The sequence below is a fragment of the Grammomys surdaster genome, unplaced genomic scaffold, assembly GCF_004785775.1.
Source record: "Grammomys surdaster isolate TR1022 unplaced genomic scaffold, NIH_TR_1.0 126531, whole genome shotgun sequence".
Classification (NCBI taxonomy): Eukaryota; Metazoa; Chordata; class Mammalia; order Rodentia; family Muridae; genus Grammomys; species Grammomys surdaster.
In genome coordinates, this window is record NW_021621323.1 from 9,285,408 (window position 1) to 9,309,253 (window position 23,846).

Genomic DNA, 23,846 nt, shown 5'->3' on the forward strand with positions numbered 1-23,846 from the left:
AAAGACTGCGTTCATAGGAGCTTGATAGGAAGCTTAACTCGGCCAACTGAATAGTGAGAAACAGATTACACATGTCACGGAGTAACAGCTTCATGACACATGGTGGTCCTTTGTATGATGCTAGTTTTATCTTCAGTCCTTGGTTATACTACTTCCTTTTAAGGTCTAAGTAAGGTATTATTAAGAGCTATTTCTAAATTCTGTGGTGTACATAAAACTTACATTGTAATCACAGAATAAAGGATGATATTTAGAGTTGTTATGTTAAATAAATACATAGATGGATTTATATCTTGGCCGCATAATTAAGTATCATGACCAGCGTTCACAGCACACAATGTGAAAGAATACATCTTACTTTTTTTTTTTTTTTTTTTTTTTTGCTTGTATACCTTAAGGACAATTAAATAGATCTCACTGTTATTTAAAGTGGATATATTCTTGAAATAATTTTATTTGAAAAGTAAAACAAGATACAAATGTTTGTTACAGCTCATGTAGAAGTTGTAGATATCAAACTCTGGAGTTTCTTTACTCCCAGCGTATAGATGAACAATTAATTGATAAATATAAATCATAATGTTGAGTGGCTTCTGCACTTTGGGTGTGTGATTTATTTTCTAGAAAGCAAAATGTGGAGCAGCTTAAATTATACGCTGGGATTATTTGTAAGTCTGTATTCCCAGTCTTGTGTGTGTTTCATAAAAGAAAGATTCATTTTAAAAAGATTTATTTATTTATTTATCTATTTATTTATTTCATGTACATGAGTACACTGTAGCTGTCTTCAGGCACACCAGAAGAGAACTCATGAAATGGCTGTGAGCTACCATGTGGTTGCTGGGAATTGAAATCAGGACCTCTGGAAGAGCAACCAGTGCTCTTAACCACTGAGCCATCTCTCCAGCCCCAAGATAAAGATTCTTGTTGAAACTAAAATGAAACACACTCAGGTTTAAGATCATTTTTATCACTCAGTGGGTAAAGGTGTCTGCTGGCAGGTATGATGAGTTCAATTTAATCCTGGGGACTTACATTGTGAAAGTTAAAAACTGACTCCTCTGATCTCCTCTTCCCAACAACAAAATAAAATGTAAAAAAAGACAAAACAAAACAAAACATACCACCAACAACAAATGAACAGAAATCCAAAGGCTTCATTGTCTTTTTTCTTACCCCCTTTTTACCATGTATAAGCAGAATCAGTGATTTAAATAAATATTAAGTGGATACTTCTATGTGGAGGCATAATAGGAACATAAGAAGAGGCAATAAACAAAATTATGTGAACACTCCCATGATCACTGTTTCTAGGGGCTTATCAGAATGACCATAATATCTGAGCCAACTTCTCTGTCCTAGTCCAAAGTCATTTTTATGTCTGAAGCCTACTTCCTTGTTCTAGCCTAAAATTTAGATTCCAGCCTGAAATTACTTCTTTGTTCTAGCCTAAGATTTAGATTTCTGCCTGAAGTTACTCTTGGTTCTACCCTAATGTCAGATTCCTGCATAAAGCCTACTTCCTTGTCTTTAGCCCATGTTAGATTCTTGCTGAGCAGCCCCAAAGGCTCTCCACATTTCCCCCTATTTCATTAACAAGACTGAGCTTGTCTTGGGTCATTCTGACAAAAGTGTCCTCCTTACCCATCATGGAATATGCATTATCAAAAGCAATGCACTTCTGTCTTAGGTTGGTAAGGCTCTGTGCAGAATCTTACCCGTCCTTGGCTTGCCAGCCTGTTAGTTTAATAACTCTGTCTGGGGGTCCATTTTCAGGTTCAAGCCATGTACTTTGGCTGCCAACATGTTGATGCTGTTAAAGACAAGCTTTAACATGATGGACAGGAATAAAAGTATTCCCAGGACAAAAAGGGCTAGCATGATCAAGCTATATATGGCATTCTTGAAGCTTGACCAAAATAGAAATACTGACCTCAGGCCATGAGTAATTTTATCAGCAGTATCTAACACATCAACACTCAGCAGAGCAGCATTCTTGAAATTCTAAGCTCATTATATGAAGTTAAAACATCCAGAGAGGTGTTAGAATTATGCCAAATACACTGCAAGGGTGTTTAAACTTTTTCCTATTTATAGTGACTACCACTGTAAATTTTAGAGCTAACATGAATCCAATGGTATTTGGCATAACACTCAAGATGGCTCCTTACCCTTAAATTCTGAACCTCCTTCCAACAATTTGAATAAAATAAAGAACATCAGTTCATTCTTCCAAATGCTTATCTAAATCCTCTTGTATATTCAACACATTAGTAATTTTTTTTGCTAAATGATTAACAAAAGTAACTTTGTAAAGATCATGGGAGTGTTCACAGAATTTTGTTTATTGTATTGCTTGTTCTTTGACTATTTGTGTTTATTTACTTGCTTGTTCCTTGACTATTTGCATCTATTATATTGCTACTCCCTCAACCTAGAAGTGACCTGAATACTTTCATGTAATTCAAATGGTATAAAAGCAAAAAGGAGGGGTGGGGATGGGATAGGGGTTTCTAGGGAGGGAAAATGGGGAAAGGGGATGAAATCTGAAATGTAAATAAAAAATATCCAATAAAAATAAAAAAGGAACATAAGTAGAAAATTGGTTAAAGAAAAATATCCAATAAAAAGTGAGAAGTGAGCTAAGTGTAATTTGAAGGCATCTGAGATTCTTTTTGCATCTTCTTGTATTTTACAGTATTACAATGTTATATTGCTTTTTAATTTTTTTAAAAAAGATTTGTGTACTTTTATTTATGTGTATGATTGTTTTGCCTGCACAAATGTATGTGCACTGTGTGTCTATTGTTCATGAAGGCCAGAAGGGAGCACCAGATACCCTGAGACTTTGATGGCGGTGAGCCATAGCCTGGGTTCTGGGAATGGAACTGGATCCTCTGGAAGATCAGTAAGGGGCCATCTCTCCTGCCCTTTGCTATACTTTTACAACTCCCATTTTGAGAAAAGGTTTTTTTACATAGGCCTAGTTGGAGCTTACTATTAGACCAGGCTAGCCTTAAACTTGTGTGATCTTTTTGCCTCTGCCTCCCAAGTGCTAGCATAATGTGTGCCACTGTACCAAGCTTATGTTGCTTTGAACTAGTGGCTATGAGTGCTTTTACTTTGTATAATATATGTATTTATTTAAAAATAAAGTGCTTGGCATGTATATAAGTGTTATGTACTTATTTATTGCATAGCTTTAGTGTTCTGCCAATATGCCAACTTTCAAATTTTGGCAACCAAAAAAAAAAAAAAAAAAAAGGAAGAAAGAAAGATCTCTCATGCTCTCTCAGTGCATGATATTGTCAGATCACACCCAGAGAATGTGTGAGTGGCTTCCAGTTGACTGAAATCTCTGCAGCCCTACCTTAGTTACACTGGGAATGATTCCCAGAGGCCACTTCTGTTCTTCTTAAAAGTATTCCATTGAAATGCTGTGCCTGTTTTCATGACCCCCCTATTCCTACAATGCTCCCAAGCACAGCTCTATCTTCTTGGACTCACACCTTGGCTCTTGAGTACTGTCTTTGTTCTTTCCTGATGAGTCAGAGAGTCACCCTCTCTGCTCTTAGCCAAAACAGAGGCTATGGCTTCTTTGTCAGAGTGTGGCATCTCTCAGATAAGTCTAAAAAGGGTATGATAGCAGTGATATCTCCAATACTTGAGAGTCTCTAGATGACAGGTCACGACAGTTCCTAAAACAATTAAGGGTCACTTGGAATTCCATAAGCGGTCCATGGACAAAAATTAAAGAACTCCTTGTTTCTCGAAAGCTCTGTCTGCACACATCCTAGTTTAAAGGAGAGACCAACCCTAGGGTTACAGGCCAGTGCAGCATCTATGTTCTTGTCAGAGAGACTTCATCTCAGGGTGAAGCAGGTGTTAAGCAGATGAAAGAAATGTCCCCCTTGTTGCTCCCTTTATTGAGTGCTGACTTGAATGAATAAGCCAAGTGCAGTAAGCTTGGTGCCTTCTACTGACTAGAGAGCCTAGGCCAGCTGAAAGCACCTTCTGGACAGCCGACTCATCCAGTCTATGTACTGAAAGGAGGGCAAACAAGCAGAAGTGGCAAATATGAGTAGGGTTGCCCAGAGGAAAGAGAATCCACATGTTATACAATTCCAAATTTTCTAGTAGTCACATTAAGAAGTAAATAGAGGAATTAACTTTATTATTATATAAATAAACATAAATATACAAAAAAGAAATCAAGAGCACTTCTAAGCCTGTGTTACTTATGTAAATCGGGAGAAACAATGATTCACTCCACAGGGCTGCTGTAGGTCAGGGAAGTGATCTGAAAATGTGTTTTACAAAGTCTCTCTGAGGTAGATGCAAGGGTTGGATTTGGCTTAAATTTCATCAAGGCTCATGAAGTCTGGTCGCAGCTTCATAAGGGCATGAGTAATCTGGGTGAAGAGATCTCCTCAGAGAAATGAGATTTTTCTTGAGCGAGTTTTCATGCTTGTGGGATGGGATTAGTTATGGTGAAATAGTAAACCAAAGCTGGCCTTCTTGCTTCTCCTCTGCAGGTGCCAGCTTGAGTACCCTCCCCCCAGCTCTTCTTTTCCTACTAAAAAGGATGAAGGCAAAACTCTTGTTATCTTGACTGTGGATTGAAAACTCATGAGCTAAAACAAAGCTTTTACTGTACATTAGCCAGACCTGGGTATTCTGTTATAGGAAAAGAACAGGAAGAGGAAGAGGAGGAAGAGGAGGAAAAGGATGAGGAAGAGGATGAGGAAGAGGAGGAAGAGGAGAAGGAAGAGGAGGAGGAGGAGGAGGAGGAGGAGGAGGAAAAAGAAATAGTACAAGCTTAATACATAGCTGTTAAATTCATCTCTGCAATATGACACTTTAAACCCAATTCTTTTCTAGTCTTAAGATCATTCCAACCTATTTATTCACGTGTCCTTACACATGAGACCATCAGAAAAACTGTAGTGGAGAGGAATATAAAGAGGAAAAACTGGCTAGATTTTATATATTGAATTTATATATAACTTACATCTTCTACAATAACTTTCCTGAAAGAAATATAGTTGAAAAGGTTATCTAAATTTATTTAAAATTTACAGATATTGGTTTAATATTTCCCCTGTAATACTGACTGCCTATATGAAATGGATATGCTTTATTATTTTCTCTCTCCAAAGTGGATTCAGTAAAACTTTGTGGGACTAGTCAAATAACATGTACACAAGAACAGAACAACTGATATCAAACCAGTGGCATAATGCTTAATGCATTGAAAGCATATGTAAGCATTAATTTAGAATAATTGTATTTTTGCTCTCATTCTTCCACTCCCATTTGCTATTTGGTGACCAGTATATGTCCATGGAACCTGAGCATGTGCAGACGTCTTCACAGGCTGTGTGTTTCTGTAGGGTAGAGCTCTGACTCTTTAGTCCTAAATCTAATCTCTCTTGGCCACTCCCTCTCTCTTGGCCACTCCCTGTTGTTTCCCAGCCTCTTTGTGCTGACTAAAGCAGACTTCCTGTTCTTGACCACTGTCTGTAAAAACTCAAAAAAATATTTAATAGCATATAAGAGACATTAAAACTCAAAGTACAAGAATAAACCATCATTTTGTTCCAGGGTCTCCAGAGAATTCAATGAGAGAAAGAGTTTTAAAACAAGAACAACAAAAACAACAGCAAAATCCAAGTAAATCTTGGGGTGTCTTGGCATAGGCCTTTAATCTCAGTACTACGAGGTCAGAAAGCAGACATGGGTGAGTTTGTACCCAGTGTGGTCTACATAGTGAGTTCCAGGCAAGGCAGGACCTTGTCTCAAAAACAAAAAAAAAAATCCAGACCAACCCAATCCAACCAACCAACTAACCAACTAACCAACTAACCAACCAACCAACCAGCCAACCAACCAACCAGGTTATTGTAGCTCTATCAGCAAAATTGACTGGAATTCATGTACACATAGATGTGAACAAACTTTGAGTATTATTTTATATTATACACAAAATTGACAAACACTGGATCATAGACCTAAATGAAAACATAAACTATGTAATACTTGAAGAAAATATGGGAATGTGTCCTTACAAATTCTGCCTGGCCAATGGTGTTCTGGATGAAATTGCAAGCACATGAGTGATGAGAAAATTACTAGATCAGACATCATAAAAGTTAAAAATATTTTGCATCAAAAGACGTCATCAAGAAAGGGAGAGCGTAACTCACATAGCCTGGGAAAAATCTGCAGCTCGTATCTAATAAAATAATTAAATAGAGAATACATAAAGAACTATTATAACTCAATGACAAAAATTTAGTTAGAGCAAAGGATGTGGACAGATACTTGCCGGAAATGAGATATAAATGACTGATAAGGACATGAATAGATGTTCAACATCATTGCACTATGTAAGTGTAAATCAAATCCAAAACAGGATACCAGACAATCTCCCCAATGGCAATAAAAAGAAACAGATAATAGCACATGTTATTAGTGATACAGAGGTATTGAAACCCTCCTATATTATTCATGCCACTGGAGCCAGTTAGGTAGCAATCTTATGATTTCACAAACTGCTAAATTCAAGGTTACTGTATAATCTAGTAACCCACTCTTGATATATATATATTGATATCTTGATATATATTCAATAAAAACGAAAATATTTGCTCATACAGATCGTTCTACATGAATATTTATAGCAGCATTACTCATTGCAGGCAGAAACAACCTAAATGTCCATTGATTAGGTTGATTAGCTAATTGATAAAATGAGATACTTTTGGGGGTTTGGCATATTTGTCATCAACAAATAATAGAACATTGATACAGTATTACCACACAGATGAATCTTGGAAACAATACCCTGAGGCAGCCAGGAAGCTTCACATATTTCACTATTTCACTTATACTAATTATCCAGGATAAGCTAACCCACAAAGAGAAAGTTTAGACATTTTCTGAAGCAGGGATAGGACCAGACTAGTATGTATCCTTTCTTGTAGAATAATGGAAATATCCTAAAGTCAGATAGAGGTGATGTTTGCAATATCATGAATGCAAATGATATGATATGGAAATGAGTCTATGGAAATGTACACTTAGAATGTCTGATTTTAAATTGTGAATGAGCTCATCTATCAATGAATCTGTTATTAATAAAGGGGATACGCTTCAAGGGAAATCATTTATTTTTCTCATTTGCTTCAATACTCTACTGTAGTTATATCTTCAGTGGAGACTTTATCATCTGTCTCCCAAGCCTTTGTCAATATTTTAATGATAATTTGTATGTGCAGGCACTATGCTTGGTAAGACTTTTATAATTTTCTTTTGCAGTAACATATGGCAGTTATTTACACACCAGTATTTTCTGTGTGATTTTAGCATATTCAAAAGCAGGGCTGGGAGCCAGAGGGGATGGATGACACGAAAGAGACTGTCTTCCAGATGCAACAGAACAGACACACTATCAACTCAGGAACACTGTGGTAGCATGCACAGGGCCTGTACAGGTGTAAGTCAGACAGACTCCCAGCCTCAAGATGGAGAAGTAGACCCAAGCTCCCATTGCTAGCCAAGAAGCTATCTCCAACTGACATCTGATTGCAGAGGAAAACTTAGTTTTCTCCAGTGGAGTCTCACTGGGAATGTTAACCAGATTAAGAGAAGGTCTATGCCCAGCAGTTGATGGCCAACACAAAGTGAACTCAATGGTATTTGTGTAGGCTTTTTGTCTCAAGTTGTTTTGTTTGCGCATTTTTAATCTTACTGGACTTTTGTTTTATATTATGATTTGTGATTTTATATTCTCATAGATTATGTTGTTGTGTATTTACATGTCTATGTGTGTATTTATGTTTCCTGTTCTTACTCCTGGTTATTTTTTTTTGTTTAAATTCTGGTTTGTTTGGCCTTTGTGATTGTTTTCTAGAGAGAGAGAGAGAGAGAGAGAGAGAGAGAGAGAGAGAGGAGCATGGAGGCATGGAGTTAGGTGGGTGGGGGTGGGGAAGATCTGGGAAGAGTTGAGGAAGAAGAAACTGTGAGCATATGTTGGATGAAAAAATTATTTTCAGTAAAAAATGCAAAAAAATCAGGGTTGGTATGTTACAGTGTTTTGTTTTACTTCGACTTTATTTTTTCTATGTTCTGTACATGTCAAGGGAACTGAACACACTATCCCAATATATGCATATAGCAGTGGATTGAGTTCATAACCCCTTGAAGGGATCAAATAAATGTTTTCTATATCAATGAAAATATTATAATTAACTCCCATGATTCCTTCTCCCTTTCATCGAGCTATTAGTTAATACTTTCCTTTTGTGTCTATGAATATATGTAGTATTTGCTATTGTCCTACATTAAATAACTATTAATGCTATTGTCACTACTGAACATTTATTGATATGGCTTTAGGGAGTACTATAAGACATAGTGTGCATATGGCAAAGTATAATAATTTTTAAAGAGCAGTAACGACCGAAGGGAGACCTATGTCTGTGAGATATTTGGCTTCATTCAACCTCTTGGGCTTTGGACTAATTTACACATCATTGGACCTTGACATTTTTATTTATAAAATAGAAATAAAAATATATCGTGTATAAATTATGATATAGCAGTTGAATTTGGTTAGTTAGACACAATGACTTTATATATCCCATAACTGCTCTACAATGTTCTATTATATATGCTATAGAGCCATATATGTCTATGTATGATAATATTTCTTAAAATACATTGAGTGTAGATACAAACACATATATACACACAGTAACTATTCTGGCTATTTTGCAGTTCATTTGTAGGCTAGGAAATATACCATTGTAGTTTTATATGGTACAACAATGTTTTGTATATCTTTTCTTTATACCAGTTAACTTGTAAATTGTGTTAACAATATTATTCACAATATTCTTTCTGTTTTTGAATCTACTTGGGAAAATTGAAGATTCGGCTGCTATTAGTATATCAGTTGCGTAGGACGGAGAAACAAAGCAGTGAGTGAAGACAGGGCAGAGCTACCTGAGCCTGCTCTACATTTTCAACCTTGGAAGTAGCTCTTAGACCTATGGAAAATGAGTGCCCTTAGAACCAACTAGTTCCAATTCAGAAATTGTGGGAGGAAAGCTGGAGTGGAGAGGCTGGGAAAGAGGCATGTGTGTTTATTAAGCATCTCTTACATAGCATTCACTAAGTTATTTTAAATTTAGTCTTCACAGTAACCTGTTGCAGCAGATATTATCTTATCTATAAAATTATAGCATTCTTACATTACTTGTCCCAGTTTATTTAGCCAGTAAGCTTGTAGTTCAACTCCCAGTTTACCCTAACCTCATTTTTTAAAAATTGGGTTATGTTGGAATGGCAGCAGATGTCACACATACATGAAGGAAATGACAAGTGTTAACAAAGGACTTTCTATAGAAGCATAGGTAGAGACTAGAAGAATCTACAGAAGATGCTATGGTGCCATGGAGTTAGCCAGAGTAGGAAGCAAAGTCACTGGAGGGGTAAAGGAGGAAGTAGTCATTTGCTCTGAGAGTAGATATTACAACTGACAGTGGTTTTCAACAGAAAAATGAAGATAGTTCTAATCCAAAATTCTCTCAGTAATTTAAAAAACAAAAACAAAAAAACAGGAGAGCTTCAGGCAGCCAACATCCAGACAACCTGAAGGTTCATGAGTAACTCTAGTCAAGATCTGTAGACCTTTGTAGTTTACTACCTCAGATGCAAGACAATAAAGGCTCATTAAATGCCCCTAAGGTTGTATGGGTTTTGTTACACAGCATTATTGTAGCAATAGATAACTAATATACTTCTTTTCTTCACCCCAATACATCTGACACATAAAAAAATGTGATAAATGCTTATTAAAACAGAACCTATATATGATAAGTTATTTTCTTGAATTGGACATCAGTGTAGTTTTATGTCAGAGTTTTAATTGAACAACAAATTTCTAGATATGAATATTTAGCAAATGATTTCAGATGTGGAACTAAAGTGTGCTCTGGGGAAAAGAAGGTTTAGAGATAAAAATTTTGAAGCTGTCTTCATAAAAGCAAAGCCAAAAACAAATTATAACAACATTTATTGAGTACATATCTCATGTCTGGCACAATATGGAAAGTTGGAATAGAATAGAAAACAACACAGACACAGACGTGCTCTTTCTCCTTAGGCAAGACCTACATAACATTGCTACAAAACAAATAAAGAACTCCAAATTGCAATTGGGGGCACAGAAAAAAAATGAGCAAATGGCTGAGCCACAGGGTTATTGGATGATTAGGATAAATGCTGGATTTGGTGGTCAGAGAAAGCCTTCTCAGACAAGAAACATGAGTAGAAAGGCAAGCCATCCTGCAATAGAGATGCGCCCCATGTAAAGGTTCCAGGAGAGCCAAAGCCATGAAAAGCAATTCTCTATGAGGGGGTCCATGGAATTTGTATGATGATGGTGGAAAGGAGACAGTGTTCATACCATTGGGTGAACAAAGAAGTTTGGATTTAGATTATAGCCCCAGTTTGGGATTTTAAGCAAGAATATAGTAAGACACACCTTAGCAGTTATATTTGAGGGTCATTTTAGGTAGGGATATTGTCTACATGTAACAAGGGTTACAAGAACAGTAAAGTTGGTTTCCACTACGTTACACTGAACCTCCTATTTCCACTCACTATGATCACTAATAATGGGTGAGCAGGTCCTATATCTTTCTGATATAGGAAGTTAGGAAGGTAGGGGGCTGTGTTCAGGTTTTCTACTTTTTTTTTTTTTTTTTTTTTTTTTATGAAGCAGTTGGGTTAGGGCCACCAACATTTAGTGACATATCGGCACTCACTGAAAGTGGTCCAGCACTGCCTTTTATTGTCATTCTTGGTCCTCAGCAACTCAATAACACTTGAAAAACATCACTCTGTGACACAAACTTCACACATAAAACCAAAGCTCTGAAATGGAGAAAGTTACCCAGAGCTAAGTGAATAGCAGTCAGAATCACGAGTCGCACCTTTACACATTTTCAGGAACCTTTCTCTTCAGATCATGAAGGTTCTCTTGTCATCCAATGACTTTGTTCCTTTTCAAACGCTCTGTGCATCTTGCTCTTGAGAAACAGCATCACTCCATCTGCTCCAGGACACATCCGCATCTGTCTTTCTGGAAACCATGTTCTGTGTGCCCTAATTTGAAGAACTCATTAAGAAGAAAAGAAATAGTAAGAACTGAGTGTAGTCAACATTCTCATAATTTGTAAGGTCTTAGTTTCTAATCCCACTGAAGAAGAAAACTGCTCTCTCTGTTTCAAATTTGGATAATTGAATAGTGACTTATGTGCAAACTGACAGTGGTTGTCGGAAAGATTTCCATCGGACGGATGATTAAAGCAGTAAGAGTTGGTTTTCCTTTAATTTAATCTCTCCTTCATGTGCTTTGTCAATCACAGCAGCTTTTTTTGATTTCCTCTGCAATAGGTGGGAAAGCTTTTGTCAAACTCCTTCCATTGTTTTGTAAGTAATGTAAGTTTTTGTGGTGGCAATAGTTTTAAGAAGAGGTTTTTTTTCTTTCTTTTTGACTTTGTATAATATGTCATGATTAAAGTTCAGACATGTTTATCATTTCTACTCTTTTCGATGATAGCTCCACTTACCAGATTTGTTTTTGAGATAGTGTTTCATTATGCAGCTCGCCTTTGATCTTGGTCTTGTGATTCTCCTGTCTCAGCCTCCCAGGTGGTGGGATGGCAGGCAAATGCCACCATGCCCAGCATAATGGAGTGGGTGAAGGCAATACAATAAGGAAGACCTGGTAGCGTGCTCTCATTGGCTTGCTTTGCTTTCAAGTCTTGAAACAGTTCATTTTCTTCAATTCCATCCTGTAACCTGTGCCAGAAGTCTTAGATTCTAGCTGCGGAGTTGCTGCTCAAAGGCTGTGTAAGCTGAAGCAAATCACCTGCCTTTTCTGGGCTTTGGCTTTCCCCACTAGAGAACTTAAGAGCCAAAGACTAGATACTTCTAAGGTTATTTCAAGTTCAGAATTTAAGTTGCATTATTATTGAAAAGTGACCATCCCAGGCCAGGCTCATGCATTACTGGAGTTTGGCAGGTGTTAGCTGTACAAAATTGCAGTGTCCAACGAGCATTCGTAGAGGGGACCTACAGGACAGAAAGTCCGACTCCCACCAGGATGCCTGACCCTAAGTCTGAGCTGATACCGGTACCTAAGAATCTGACAAGGAAACGAAGCCACTCGTCTCTATGTTCAGAAATGATGGAGGAGAAAGGGCCTATAACCATTTCTTGGGTTTTACTCCCTCTCTTCCCCATCCTCTCCGCCTCCTGTTTCCTGCCCACAGCCCATCAACATCCCACTGATGTAGGAGAACTGTCAGCTGCTGGGAGTTAGTGGCAAGGCTGGGGTTTTGCAAATGACCTCACCTTGTTTTGAATTTCTGTTTTCCATCTGCTTTTGGCAAACATTGCTGCATTTTTAATAAGTCAATCCACTTTTTAATATAATTGATGAGCATTCCATTCTCTTTCCAGTTCATACAGAGATTGTTTTGTATTGAGGAACAAGGACGGCTGGCTTCTTTCCCCATAAGGTCCCAATGGTTCCTATTGCCATTCATAACAACGTTGTAATTTAGTTTCTCCTTTAACCCAACTAGGAGCATTTTCTGTGGACTGTTTCTATTGTCTCTCTCTCTCTCTCTCTCTCTCTCTCTCTCTCTCTCTCTCTCTCTCTCTCTCTCTCTTTCTCTCTGTCTCTCTCTCCCTCCCTCCCTCCCTCCCTCTTTCCCTCCTCTCCTCCTCCTCTTCCTCCTCTTCCTCCTCTTCCTCCTCCTCTTCCTCCTCCTCCTCTTCCTCCTCCCCCCCCCCCTCCCCTCTCTCTCTCTGTCTCTCTAGTGTGTGTGTGTGTGTGTGTGTGTGTGTGTGTGTGTGTGTGTGTGTGTGGTGTGGTGTGTTCTTTCCTGCAGGGGTTGAAGATGAGAACTGTGGGTAAATAACCAGTTCTCAAGTACATCCAAGGACCAAGGTAGTCGCCTCTCCCATCTTGAAATCCTTGCTTCCTTGACGCTCTGCCACTTTCTCTAGCAAGGAGAGCAGAATGCTTAGCTTTAGCTGATTTTTTTTTGATATTTTCTTTATTTACATTTCAAATGTTAGCCCCTTTCCCGGTCCCCCTCCTCAACTCCCTATCCCATCCCCCTTCCCCCTGCTTCTGTGAGGGTGTTCCCCGACCCACTTTCTACATTTATTTATTAATTGACTTTCCATTTCCGATCACTTTCTCCCCTAGCTTTAAAATCTAGCTTTTCAAGATGGAAGGCACAAAGGTTATGTGTTGGCTCTTATCCACTGGGTGTCTGTCTAGAAACGCTGAGAAGCGAATCAGAATCAGAGCTCAGCAAGAATAATTCCAGATTTTTAAAAATCAGTAGAAGAGAAGGTATCTTGTTTTAACTATTTTACTAGTCCTACCTTTGTATTCAGCAGGAATCCTCTCTCCCCTGAATCTTTACTGTTTGAGTCTGAGTCCTGCGGTTCATATCTGTGCTTGCTTATAAAACACTGTCTACGGGGTTTACATCCTCAAAGCCCCGTTGCCATGGGGCTTTTAGTGCTTAAAACGATGACTTTGACAAGAAGCTAAGTTTCTCTCCTTTATCCCTGGCATGTGATCTGGAAGTGTAGGTTTGTTGTCTGATGGTCCTTACATCATCCTATACTTGTCACCGCCTGGACATCTTCCTTGTCCTTTCCTGTCCGCCATGGTAAAACATAGCCTTCAGGTAACCTCTGCTGAAATAGTTTTGTTAACTTTTAACCTTACTCCAAGCCAGATTAAATGCCTTTTCTGAGTGCTTCCAACTAAAGCCAGGACATAGACCTCACCAAATGTTTAACTGTGTTACTCTACTGTCTTTGGTTTTCCCGTCCAGCTTTCTCTTAGTCGTGAGCATCTTGAAGTCAGAAGTATAGTACCTGGCGATATAATACACAATGAATGGACTCTGGATAAGTGAGTAGCATTATTATATCTGTAAAGAGGTGCCAAGTTCAGTTACTTTATTTCTCAAAGTACATCCAAGACTAAATTTTGTTATATGCTAAAGGATGTATGGTCGTGACAGTTCTTTAGACAATGTTTTCAATGTAAGGAAATGTTCCTGTAGACAAGCATCTCTGGGTTTGATTGCTTCATGTCTGAGGTTCCTTGTCAGTCTTGTCTTCGTGGAGAAAAGTCAGAGAGCGTGCACTGAGCACCTTCACGGCGAGCATGCGCTGAGCAGCTTCACGGCGAGCATGCGCTGAGCAGCTTCATGTTGCCCTCACAAACTCACCACAGATAGAAACTTGTAAGTTCAAGGCTGAGGCCGAGAATTTCAAAACTCCAGCGATAAAATGAACATGCTGGATTTCTAAGTTCTCGCTGATCTCCTGCTCCAAAGAAAACTGCTCTGCTATTTTGAGCGACAATCAGTTACTGTGAACTCACTAGTGTAGAAATAGAGTAGAAAACACACACCAAAACAAAGAAGCAAGCAAGCAAACAAAAACCCCCAACAACAACGACAACAAGTAAACAACCCTACAAACACCCCTGCTTTCTCTGTTTTAATCAGTCTTCACAAAAGCTTAATTTCCACATGATTTTATTTTGATGATTTTTTTCTTACTCGATGTTGTATTTATAGACAAAACATATGTTGGAGAAACAGAAAACAACTTTCTGTGCGTGTTCCCATGTTTTGTTTTTCTCTATTGTGAACTGAGCATATGAAACCATTTGGGAAAATGGAAAGGAAAAGAAAATACAAAGTCTGAGTCTGCCATGTGCTTCATAGGGTATCCTTGCAGTTTTTCTCCTTAATTAGGCTCAGATTTAAAACAAACGGAGCTTTTCACAAACAACAACGATAGCATTGAAGGCACACGCAGATACACAGACACACACACAGAGACAGGGTAATGTACATGTTCTTGCCTTTTTCTCCCTCTCCATGTTTGTCTAAAGGGAATAAAAATAATGATGTTGCAAATTTACGTTTTGCATGATATAAAAGTGACTTTTAACCTCGCATGTTGAGTTATTTTTAAAGCAGCTTCCAGACTGCATTTATCATACCCTCAAATGAGAACTAGCGTAGTACAGGCTTTATTGTGGCCCGAATTTTAGTTTTGTTCAAATTCAGAGGCTAATTAATCAGATGCTTCATAGGAGAATCTTTGCTAGTTAAATCTTTGAATTGATCATCCTTCAATTTTTAATTGTGGTAATAAGCACATTTATTAACCATCTTACTCATGTTTTATGTGTGGGGCAAGCGAGATGCATGTAATATGCACATAGAGCTTAACCATACATTTACTCGTGTTTCATGTGTGTGGCGAGTGCTATGCACATTCACATTGTTATCCAAGCATTGTCACCATCTCTTCATTCCTATATTAATTAAGTAGTGCTATTCCATTATCCTGACCCCTCCATTCTGTTTTTTTTATCTCTTTGCTTTTGACTATTTTAAGATGCTGTGTAAGTTAAGCAGCATTTGTCTTTCTTTGACTAGCTTACTTCACTTAGTGTAACATCATTGAGTATATGTCGCTTTTTCCCCAATTTTAAGGCAGAGTATTATCTCATTATATATGCAGACTACGTTTGTTTCTGTTTCTCTTTCTGTTTTTGTTGGTTTTTTTTTGTTTTCATTTTTGCTTATCCACTCAGTTTCTGGGATATAATTGGGTTGCTCTCATGTTTTATCTGTGATGAGAAAGATACAATTACCACAAGAGACACAGATATCCTTTCGAAGCTCCGCTTTACTCTCTCATCTCTTCCTTGATACGTTTTTTATTGTTGGTGGTTTTGTGTTGTTAGTTTGTTTTGAATGAAGTATTATGGGAAATTCTTTGCGTGGGGGTTAGGGCTGGGCCTCCTTAAGCAATAGCGGAGCATCTAGTCGTCTGTTAACTAAAGAGGCTTTAGTGCTGAGGACGTCTCTGAGGGAAGGATGACCCTGTTTAACACCATCAGGTTTTGACATTTTCGATTTTTTTCTCTTAAAGTATTCTTTCTATGTCTTTGTTCTAGTCTTCCAAGACTCCCATTTGATGGTGCCCCATATGTCACTGGACTCTTCACCTTTACTTAATTTTTTTCTTTCTTTCCCACAAATTTTGGCAATTTTAATTTTTACTTCTGTCTACTCTGTTCTACCCTTGAAACACCATGAGCTACATTTTCTGAGAGGAAAGAGCTGATCACAGGCCTGAGCACTCTATTTTGTTTTTCTATGGCTGTTTTACCCTCTCTCTTGAGTCACTCTTTTCTAGAGGTACTTTAGATTTATGACAATACAGGCATCTTAATGCTTGTTATAGAACAGCTCACTCCAAAATTAAACCTTCTATCTTGGAAGGAAGCTCATTAAGACAAAGGATGTTACAAGATATTCTAAGAGGAGGTGAAACAGTCCTTCATAGGGAAGTACCCTAAATTTAGAACATAACATCTTAAAGGTTTCAGGAAGTCCCTGAAACTGAACAGATTCACTAGGCTCCTCCCTCCTCAAGCATGTATAAACTGCAAGAACAGCTGAGAGACACTCTCAGACCACCTGCGCTGTCAAAAAGAGCAGTTAAGTTGCCTGAAAGAAGCAGAGACCAAATGAGTCACATCAAGGAAGAGATTAACTGAGCTACCAGTAGAGACAAGAGCACTTGAGTTAACTGAAAGAGACACTTTCCAACCTTTTAAGAACCTGCAAGTTGTGCAGTGTGCCCCAGATTGTCACTCATGTTGGAGTAATGCAGCTGTTTTTGAGTAATTTCTGCTCCAGTAATTAAACCCTCATCCATATTCTGCTAATTAATACCAATAACACAATTGGCTCAACATGTTGGACTTTAGTAGTATTCCTACTTGCTCTCTATTGGCTTCCTCTCTGAGGTGAGTAGATCTTTGCTCACTTCTTCCTAGGAATTGTGTCACACAACAATGGTAAGAGGTCAAAAATACTTCCAAGCAAGGTGAACCTCCAATGATAGATTACTGTACTACTGAGGTCAATTTCCTAAGATGGGAATAAAGGCCACACCCTGAAACAGGTGCCATAATCTCATAGAAATGTTCCATTAAGTGGATACAGAGATGATGACTTCTCCATAACGTTTTACAGAGTCAGAGTGAGATAATGATAAGCCACATCACTGGCCTGACCAAGATAACTTGATAGACTACAGTGTAAAACCTAACCCTCTACCTTCTTTCTCTTTTCTACAAAATCATTTTGTGATGGCTAGTTTTATGTCAACTTGACATAAACTAGTTATCTGAAAGGAGGGAACCTAAATTTAGGAAGTGCCTCCATAAGATTCAGCTATAGAGAATTTTCTTAATTAGTAGTTGATGGGGGAGGGCCCAAACTATTGTGGATGATACCATTCACAGTCTTGTGGTCCAGGGTTCTATAAGAAAGCAGCCTGAGCAAGCCATGAGGAACAAGCAAGTTTAGCATGCCTCATTGCTTCTGTATTAGCTCCTGCCTCCAGGTTCCTTCCCTGTTTGAGTTCCTGTCCTAACTTCTTTCAGTGATGAACAGTGATATGGAAGCTCAAGACAAATGAACCTCTGTGCCCCCAGTTGCTTCGGTCATGGTGTTTCACCATAGAAATAGTAACCCTAACCCTAACAAGGAGAAGAGGGTATTACTGTGATATATTGACCATCTTGTTTTCAGGAGGACTGTGGAAGAAGTTTGGGACTTAGGAAAGGGTATTGACTGTTGAGAGTTCAGTGGGCTGTTCTGAAGGACCTCAGAAGATGAGAATATTGAGAGCAGTGCAGACAATGGAGGTCTGGCTTGGGAAGTTTCAGAGAGAAACAAAGACATTTTGTATGAAGAATCTGGGGTGTCTGGTGAACTGGAGCTGAAGAATCAGTTGTGATTAATAAGAAACCAGAACTTCTAAAGTAAATCTTTTGCTCCAATGGATGCTGGTCAGCTCTGGGTGAAAGAAGAGTCAGCTGTGATTAAGAACAGACTAGCTTCATTGAGAAGAAGTCTTTTGGGAAATGTTTCCTCAGGTCAGCACACAGAAGCTCTATTTCAGAAGTGGCCAAGGTTTTGCCTCATACTGGCAGCAGAACTTGATAGTGTTAGAATCACCTGGGTGGTACTGGTTTTGAAGGCTTGAATGGGTCATGGAGCACAGCTGAGGACTGTCACTGTGTGGCAGGGATGGAGTCCCAGAAGATGCTATTGGTAAAAGTGCAACCCAATTGCAGCAAGGGATCTCAGACGTTTTGAAGATGTTGTTACCCTGGGAGGACCACCAAGAAGAGCAGCAGAGATGGAGTAGAGCCAGTGGAAGCCTAGAAGACAGATGGTATGTGCTGCAGAGGGCAGAGCTGGAGAAGAAACCCAAGTGCCTTGGAAAAGCCCAAAAGATGGTAAGTGAATCCTAGGCAGTGGACATTGATTTATTCATGCTATTGAAGTTTATGTTTGTTCTGTTCAGATTGTGACTGTCCCTGGTTCTTTCCTCTTAAAGTGAGAAAATATTTAATTTACTTTTGATTTTATAGGAACCCACAGTTGAGAGTCTTTGAATTTTAAAAGATTTTGAATTTTAAAAGAGATTGGCTATTTTGAAGAGACTGAATTTTTAAGTGTTTGAATTTTTAAAGACTGTGGGACTTTTAAATTTTGAAATGTTTACATTATAATGTAGATGCTAATGTTTAATATTAGGGAAGAACAAGAAAGAAAAGATTATGGCTTAATAGTGATGTGCCATCACAACAAGGTCAGTTGTGATGGCAAATTTTATTTCATTTGACACAAGCTACAGTTATTTGAAGGGAGGTAACCTCAATTGAGAAAGTGCCTCCATGAAATTCTGCTATAGGCAAGCCTGTAGGGCATTTTAAAATTTGTGGTTGATGGGGGAGGTCCCACTCCATCACGGGTAGTATGCTGGGCTAGTGGTCCTGGGTTCTATAGAAAACAGGCTAAGCAAGCCGAGAGGAACAAGCTAGTTAGCAGCACTCCTCCATGGCCTCTGCATCAGCTCCTGCCTCCAGGTTCATGGTCTGTTGAGTTCCTGTCCTGACATCTCTCAATGCTGACCACCTATATGGAAGTATCCTTTCCTCTCCAAACTATTTTGGTCATCATGTTTCATCACAGCAGTAGTAATTCTATCTAAAATGCATCCTTTGAGATAGATGTGCGGTCCTTAAACCACTTCATCTGTTTTTTCCACTATGGCCACACTGATTAAGGCTTCTCTCTCTATTCCTTCTTGACTACTGCTGCTTTAATTGAGTAATGGCCATGGGACAGGTGGATGAGTTGGTCCCCTGTGACCCCTGTAATTACTGCTTTCTCTGTAAAACTCCAGTAATAAATCTAGTCATTGTATTTTTCAGTTAAAATATTTTTATTTTGTTTGGAGACAGGATAGTACTGTGTAATCTGGTATGGCTTGGAATTATGTACAAGTTGGCCTTGAACCTGTGACAGACCTCCTGTCTCAGCTCTCCATGTGCTGAGATCATAGATCTGAGTCACTCACTATGCAAGCTAATTGTCTTTATTTTATTTTGGATTTCCTAGCTTCTTATCTATATGTTCATTTTGCTCCTGCACAATAATTTTCTTCATTTTATGGCTCCCTTTAGTTCACTGAAAATTTCAAAGAGTTGTCCTAAGACCTGTCTATTAGGTGTGCCATGTAGCCTTTCCTAGAGACTGGCTACTGATCTCTCCTTTTTTGAATGGGTATCACTTTCCTCTTTCATTGTAAGCGCTATGATGTCTTCTTGTTAATAACCGGGCATTTGAACCTGTGTTATATCTCTGAGTATTAGATTAGCTTCCTTTCCAGGATGTCCTTTTTTCTTGCTTTTTATTGTTATGGGTTGTCTCTATACAATCAAGAAGGGATGTGAAGTGGGCACTTGAGGCCAATATAAACCTTTGGCAAATCTGTATTTTTCCTCACTGAGCAAAGGTAGCAACTTTTTGCTTTATTTATTAAAGATGCTTCCAAGAACTCTGACCTTAATGTCTGCTTCCCTGAAGTGTTTAAAGGAGAAAGGGAAGAAGGAGGTTCTTGAAAGCCTTTGTGCATTGTTTGAACTAGGGAGGTGACAGTGGTGCCGCATGTGAGGAGAAGCTAGTACAGCTATGGCTGCCTGCCTCTGTGCCTGCATTTTAGTGAGAAGCAGCAGCAATCAAAGGTCACAATCAGATCTCGGCACTTGCACTACAGGGTCTTACTGCAACGCTGCTTCCCACAGCTGCCTGTAAGGTTTTCAGGGAACACATGCAAAGTCACCTGTCTCTGTGATGGGGAGAGAGTAGCTGCTCTAAGAAAAGCTAGAGGAACTCTATCACAATTTACTCTAAATCTTCTTTTGGACATTTCTTCTTTATGGTGCATGTGAGTGCATGTGCACACACACTCACTCACACACACACACACAGGTGCATGCATGTGTGTGTATGTGTGTGTTCATGTGTGCATGTGAATGTCAGAATTCAATATTGAGTTTTATTCCTCAAGCCCTCCTCCTCCCATCCCCTTCCGCCTCCCCTTCCTTGTCCTCTTCATCCTCCTCTTCCTTCTTCTCCTAAGGCCTGTGTCTTACTGACTTCACACTCACCTTGTCTACTAAGCTGTCCAGCAAACCCTAGGGATCCACCTATGTCCACCTCTCAACATTGAGATCACAAGCACGCTACATGTCAGGCTTATTTGTTTGTTTATATGTGGGCTTTATGGCTTAAACTCAGGTCTTCATACTTGCAAGTCATACAACAAATGTTTTATTGACTTAACCATGTCTCCAGGTTACATTTGGAAGTTCCAAACCTTCAATAGACTTGAGTCAAAAAAAATTTCCTTTTCTGGATCCTCTGCTAGAAAAGAATCAAATCATGAATTGTATCCTCCAGAATGTAGGTGTTGGGCAATACTGCAGCATACCTCTGTGAATAAAAATATCTTCCCCCTGTTCTATGCTATGCAGTAATGACTAGGACCTATCAGAGCCAGTTATTTAAAAATATATTTACATCTAGACAGCAATTTCCCTTCCTCCTATCCTACCAGCCACTCCTTCTTACCCACCTCCTGTTTCCCTTCAGAAAAAATGGCAGGCCACCCAGGGGTATCAGCTGAACAGAACATATTAAGTTGCAATAAGACTAAGCATCTCTCCTCATATTAAGGCCCAGTAGGAGAAAAAGGGTTGTAAAAGCAGGCAAAGAGTCAGAGACAGGCCGCATTCCCCCTGTTATGAGCTTCACAAAAGACTATGCTACACAACCATAACATCTATGCTGAGGGACCTAGGTCAAACGCATGCAGGCTCCCTGACTGTTGGTTCAGCCTATCAAAGCCCTTCTTTTTTTTTTTTTTTTTCTTATATGACTACATGAATTCAGAAAAGTTTTTATTTTGGCAAAATAACTAAAACATATACAAACATGCTAATAATTGTATAATATTTCCACATTAACTTTCCAGATTTAATTCTATTTTTAAAATCCCCATCCCATCCCTCCTCCTCCTGCTTCTATGAGGATATGCCTTCTCCCACCCTCCCACTCTGACCTCCCCACCCACGGTTTCCTCTGCACTGGGGCGTCCAGCCTTCACTGGACCAAGGACTTCCTCACCCACTTATGCCTGACAGTTCATCCTCCCCTACATATACAGCTGGAGCCATGGGCCCCTCCTTATGTGCTCCCAGGCTGGTGGTTTAGACCCTGGGGGCTCTGGTTGGTTGGTATTGTTGCTCTCCCCATGGGGCCGCAAACCCTTTCAGCTCCTTCAGTCTTCTCTCTAACTCCTCCATTGGGAACCCCATGGTCAGTTCAATGGTTAGCTGTGAGCTTCTGCCTTATCAGAACCCTTCTAAATGATGTTATTCAGAATGTTTTCTTTTCAGATTACGGCTGAGAAACTAATAAAAACCAAAGTGCTAATGACCCAGAATAGTAACAGAAAGGAAAAAAAAAGTTTACATCAGACAGGTTCTAAGTGGTGTCATAGTTATAGAAGAATAAAGTTATGCTTTGAATTCCTCTGCTCCTTGTCTTGCCCTGTAAACTCTTTCCCTTGCACATGCTACCACAGTAATGCCATCAGCCATGCCATGATAGCCAGGGGACCCTCACTAGAGCTGAGCTGGTGCAGGCTTCACACTAACACAGAGTAGCTAGTGCTCCCAGGCCAGGACAGTTTGCGAGCTCTAGATGCATTCTGTGTGGGTTACGTGTCCCTTGATTCAGCTTTCCCATTGAAGTTTTATGCATAGTACCAAATTCACTTTATGCAAATCATAGGCCACAAAAAAAAAGAACAATTTTCAACCTTTCATATTGAGCCAAATGGGTCAATAAACATTGGCTGAAGAGTGTCAAGTCTGAGCATTGTACTAGACACTATGCTTAACAGAGAATAAAGTTGAAAGAAGTTACTTAGGGAATTGTAGTTAGATAAGAAAAGTAAGAGTCAACAGTGGGTCTATGCAAATGTAAGAGAGAATTTAATTTTCTTTCGAAGCATTGTCTCCTATATCCCAGGTTTTGAACTTCACTTTAGCTTCACTTGACCTTGAACCTTTGATCTTTCTGCACCTTCCTAGTGTGGGGACTACAGCCATGTGCCGCCATGCTTTGGGACTTTGATCCGAAGTAGAGGCAAAAGATACATGACATAATGGATGGATTATTTTAAAAGTGTGTGTGTGTGTGTGTGTGTGTGTGTGTGTGTGTGTGTGTTGTAGAAATACTGGCAAAGTGCTTTGGAGTCACAGAGAAAGGAGAGTGTAACTCTGCAGTCCTAGTTATGAGGAAGATAGCTAGAACCAGGGTAATGGTACAAACCTCTAATCCAAACACCCAGGAGCCCAAGGCAGGAGTATTACCATAAGTCTGAAAATACATTGGGCTACAAAGTGAGTTTCAGACTAGTAGGGACTACATAGTGACATTCTGTCTCAAATCAAACAAACAAAGATGGATGGTGTTCGAGGAAGCTCCTTCTGAAGAAGAGCTGGCCTGCAGTGTAGAGCAGGACTCTACCAGTACTTTCTTGGTTGAAGTACAGTGTGGTTAAGGACACAGGTGTCAAGAAGAACAGCAAGACATGGGAAGCAGAAGGAACCAGAAACTCAGGCTGCTTTTGTGAGGAAGAAGTAAGAGAAGAAGAGATCTGAGACGCAAATGTGGGAGCTAGGATCTGATGTGTCCCATAGACTGGGCTAAGGAGTTCAGCTCGGTCTTGAGAATTAGAAACTGCTCAGTACTTAAACTTAAATATTTTTGTCTTGGAAAGATAATCAGAGCAAAATTAAAGACAGAATGAATGTAATTATCCCCAAAAGGTGATTGAAATATTTAGTGCCAGGTTTGATCACAAATGTGTTTGACTACACAAATCCAAACTTGTAGATATCATTTCTGGCTGTATTGTAACTTTCTCCTATACTCTTGTGGTATTCCTTCTTCGAGAGAGAAGCCTTGGGAAAAGCAGAGATCTGAGTGTGTTTAAATATAATCCATCACAGAGAGCATTCTCAGCATTTGCCATCAGGATCACATCCCTCACAAACCACAGAGTCATGTCACATGCAAGAAACGGATCCGAGATTCGTCATAAAAGTAAATATCTTGACTTATGCACAGAGCATATGAAACAATATACATCATTCAGTCAGGCCAACAGATTGATTTGAAATACCTTTTATAATTAAGCGTAATATTACTTAAAAAGATTATTTATTTTGATTTTATACCTATGAATGCTTCATTTGTACTGTGTCTATAGCG

The 23,846-nt window shown here is 39.1% G+C and overlaps 1 protein-coding gene across 1 annotated transcript in view; it reads right to left on the minus strand.

Moving 5' to 3' along the window:
• Positions 1 to 17,071, minus strand: part of Gimd1 (GIMAP family P-loop NTPase domain containing 1) — a 41,242-nt gene extending 24,171 nt beyond the window's left edge. The window contains exon 1 of the mRNA XM_028760339.1: positions 16,750 to 17,071. The gene's annotated coding sequence lies outside the window, so the exon portion shown is untranslated. The remainder of the gene's footprint in view (positions 1 to 16,749) is intronic.
• Positions 17,072 to 23,846: the final 6,775 nt, after the last annotated feature.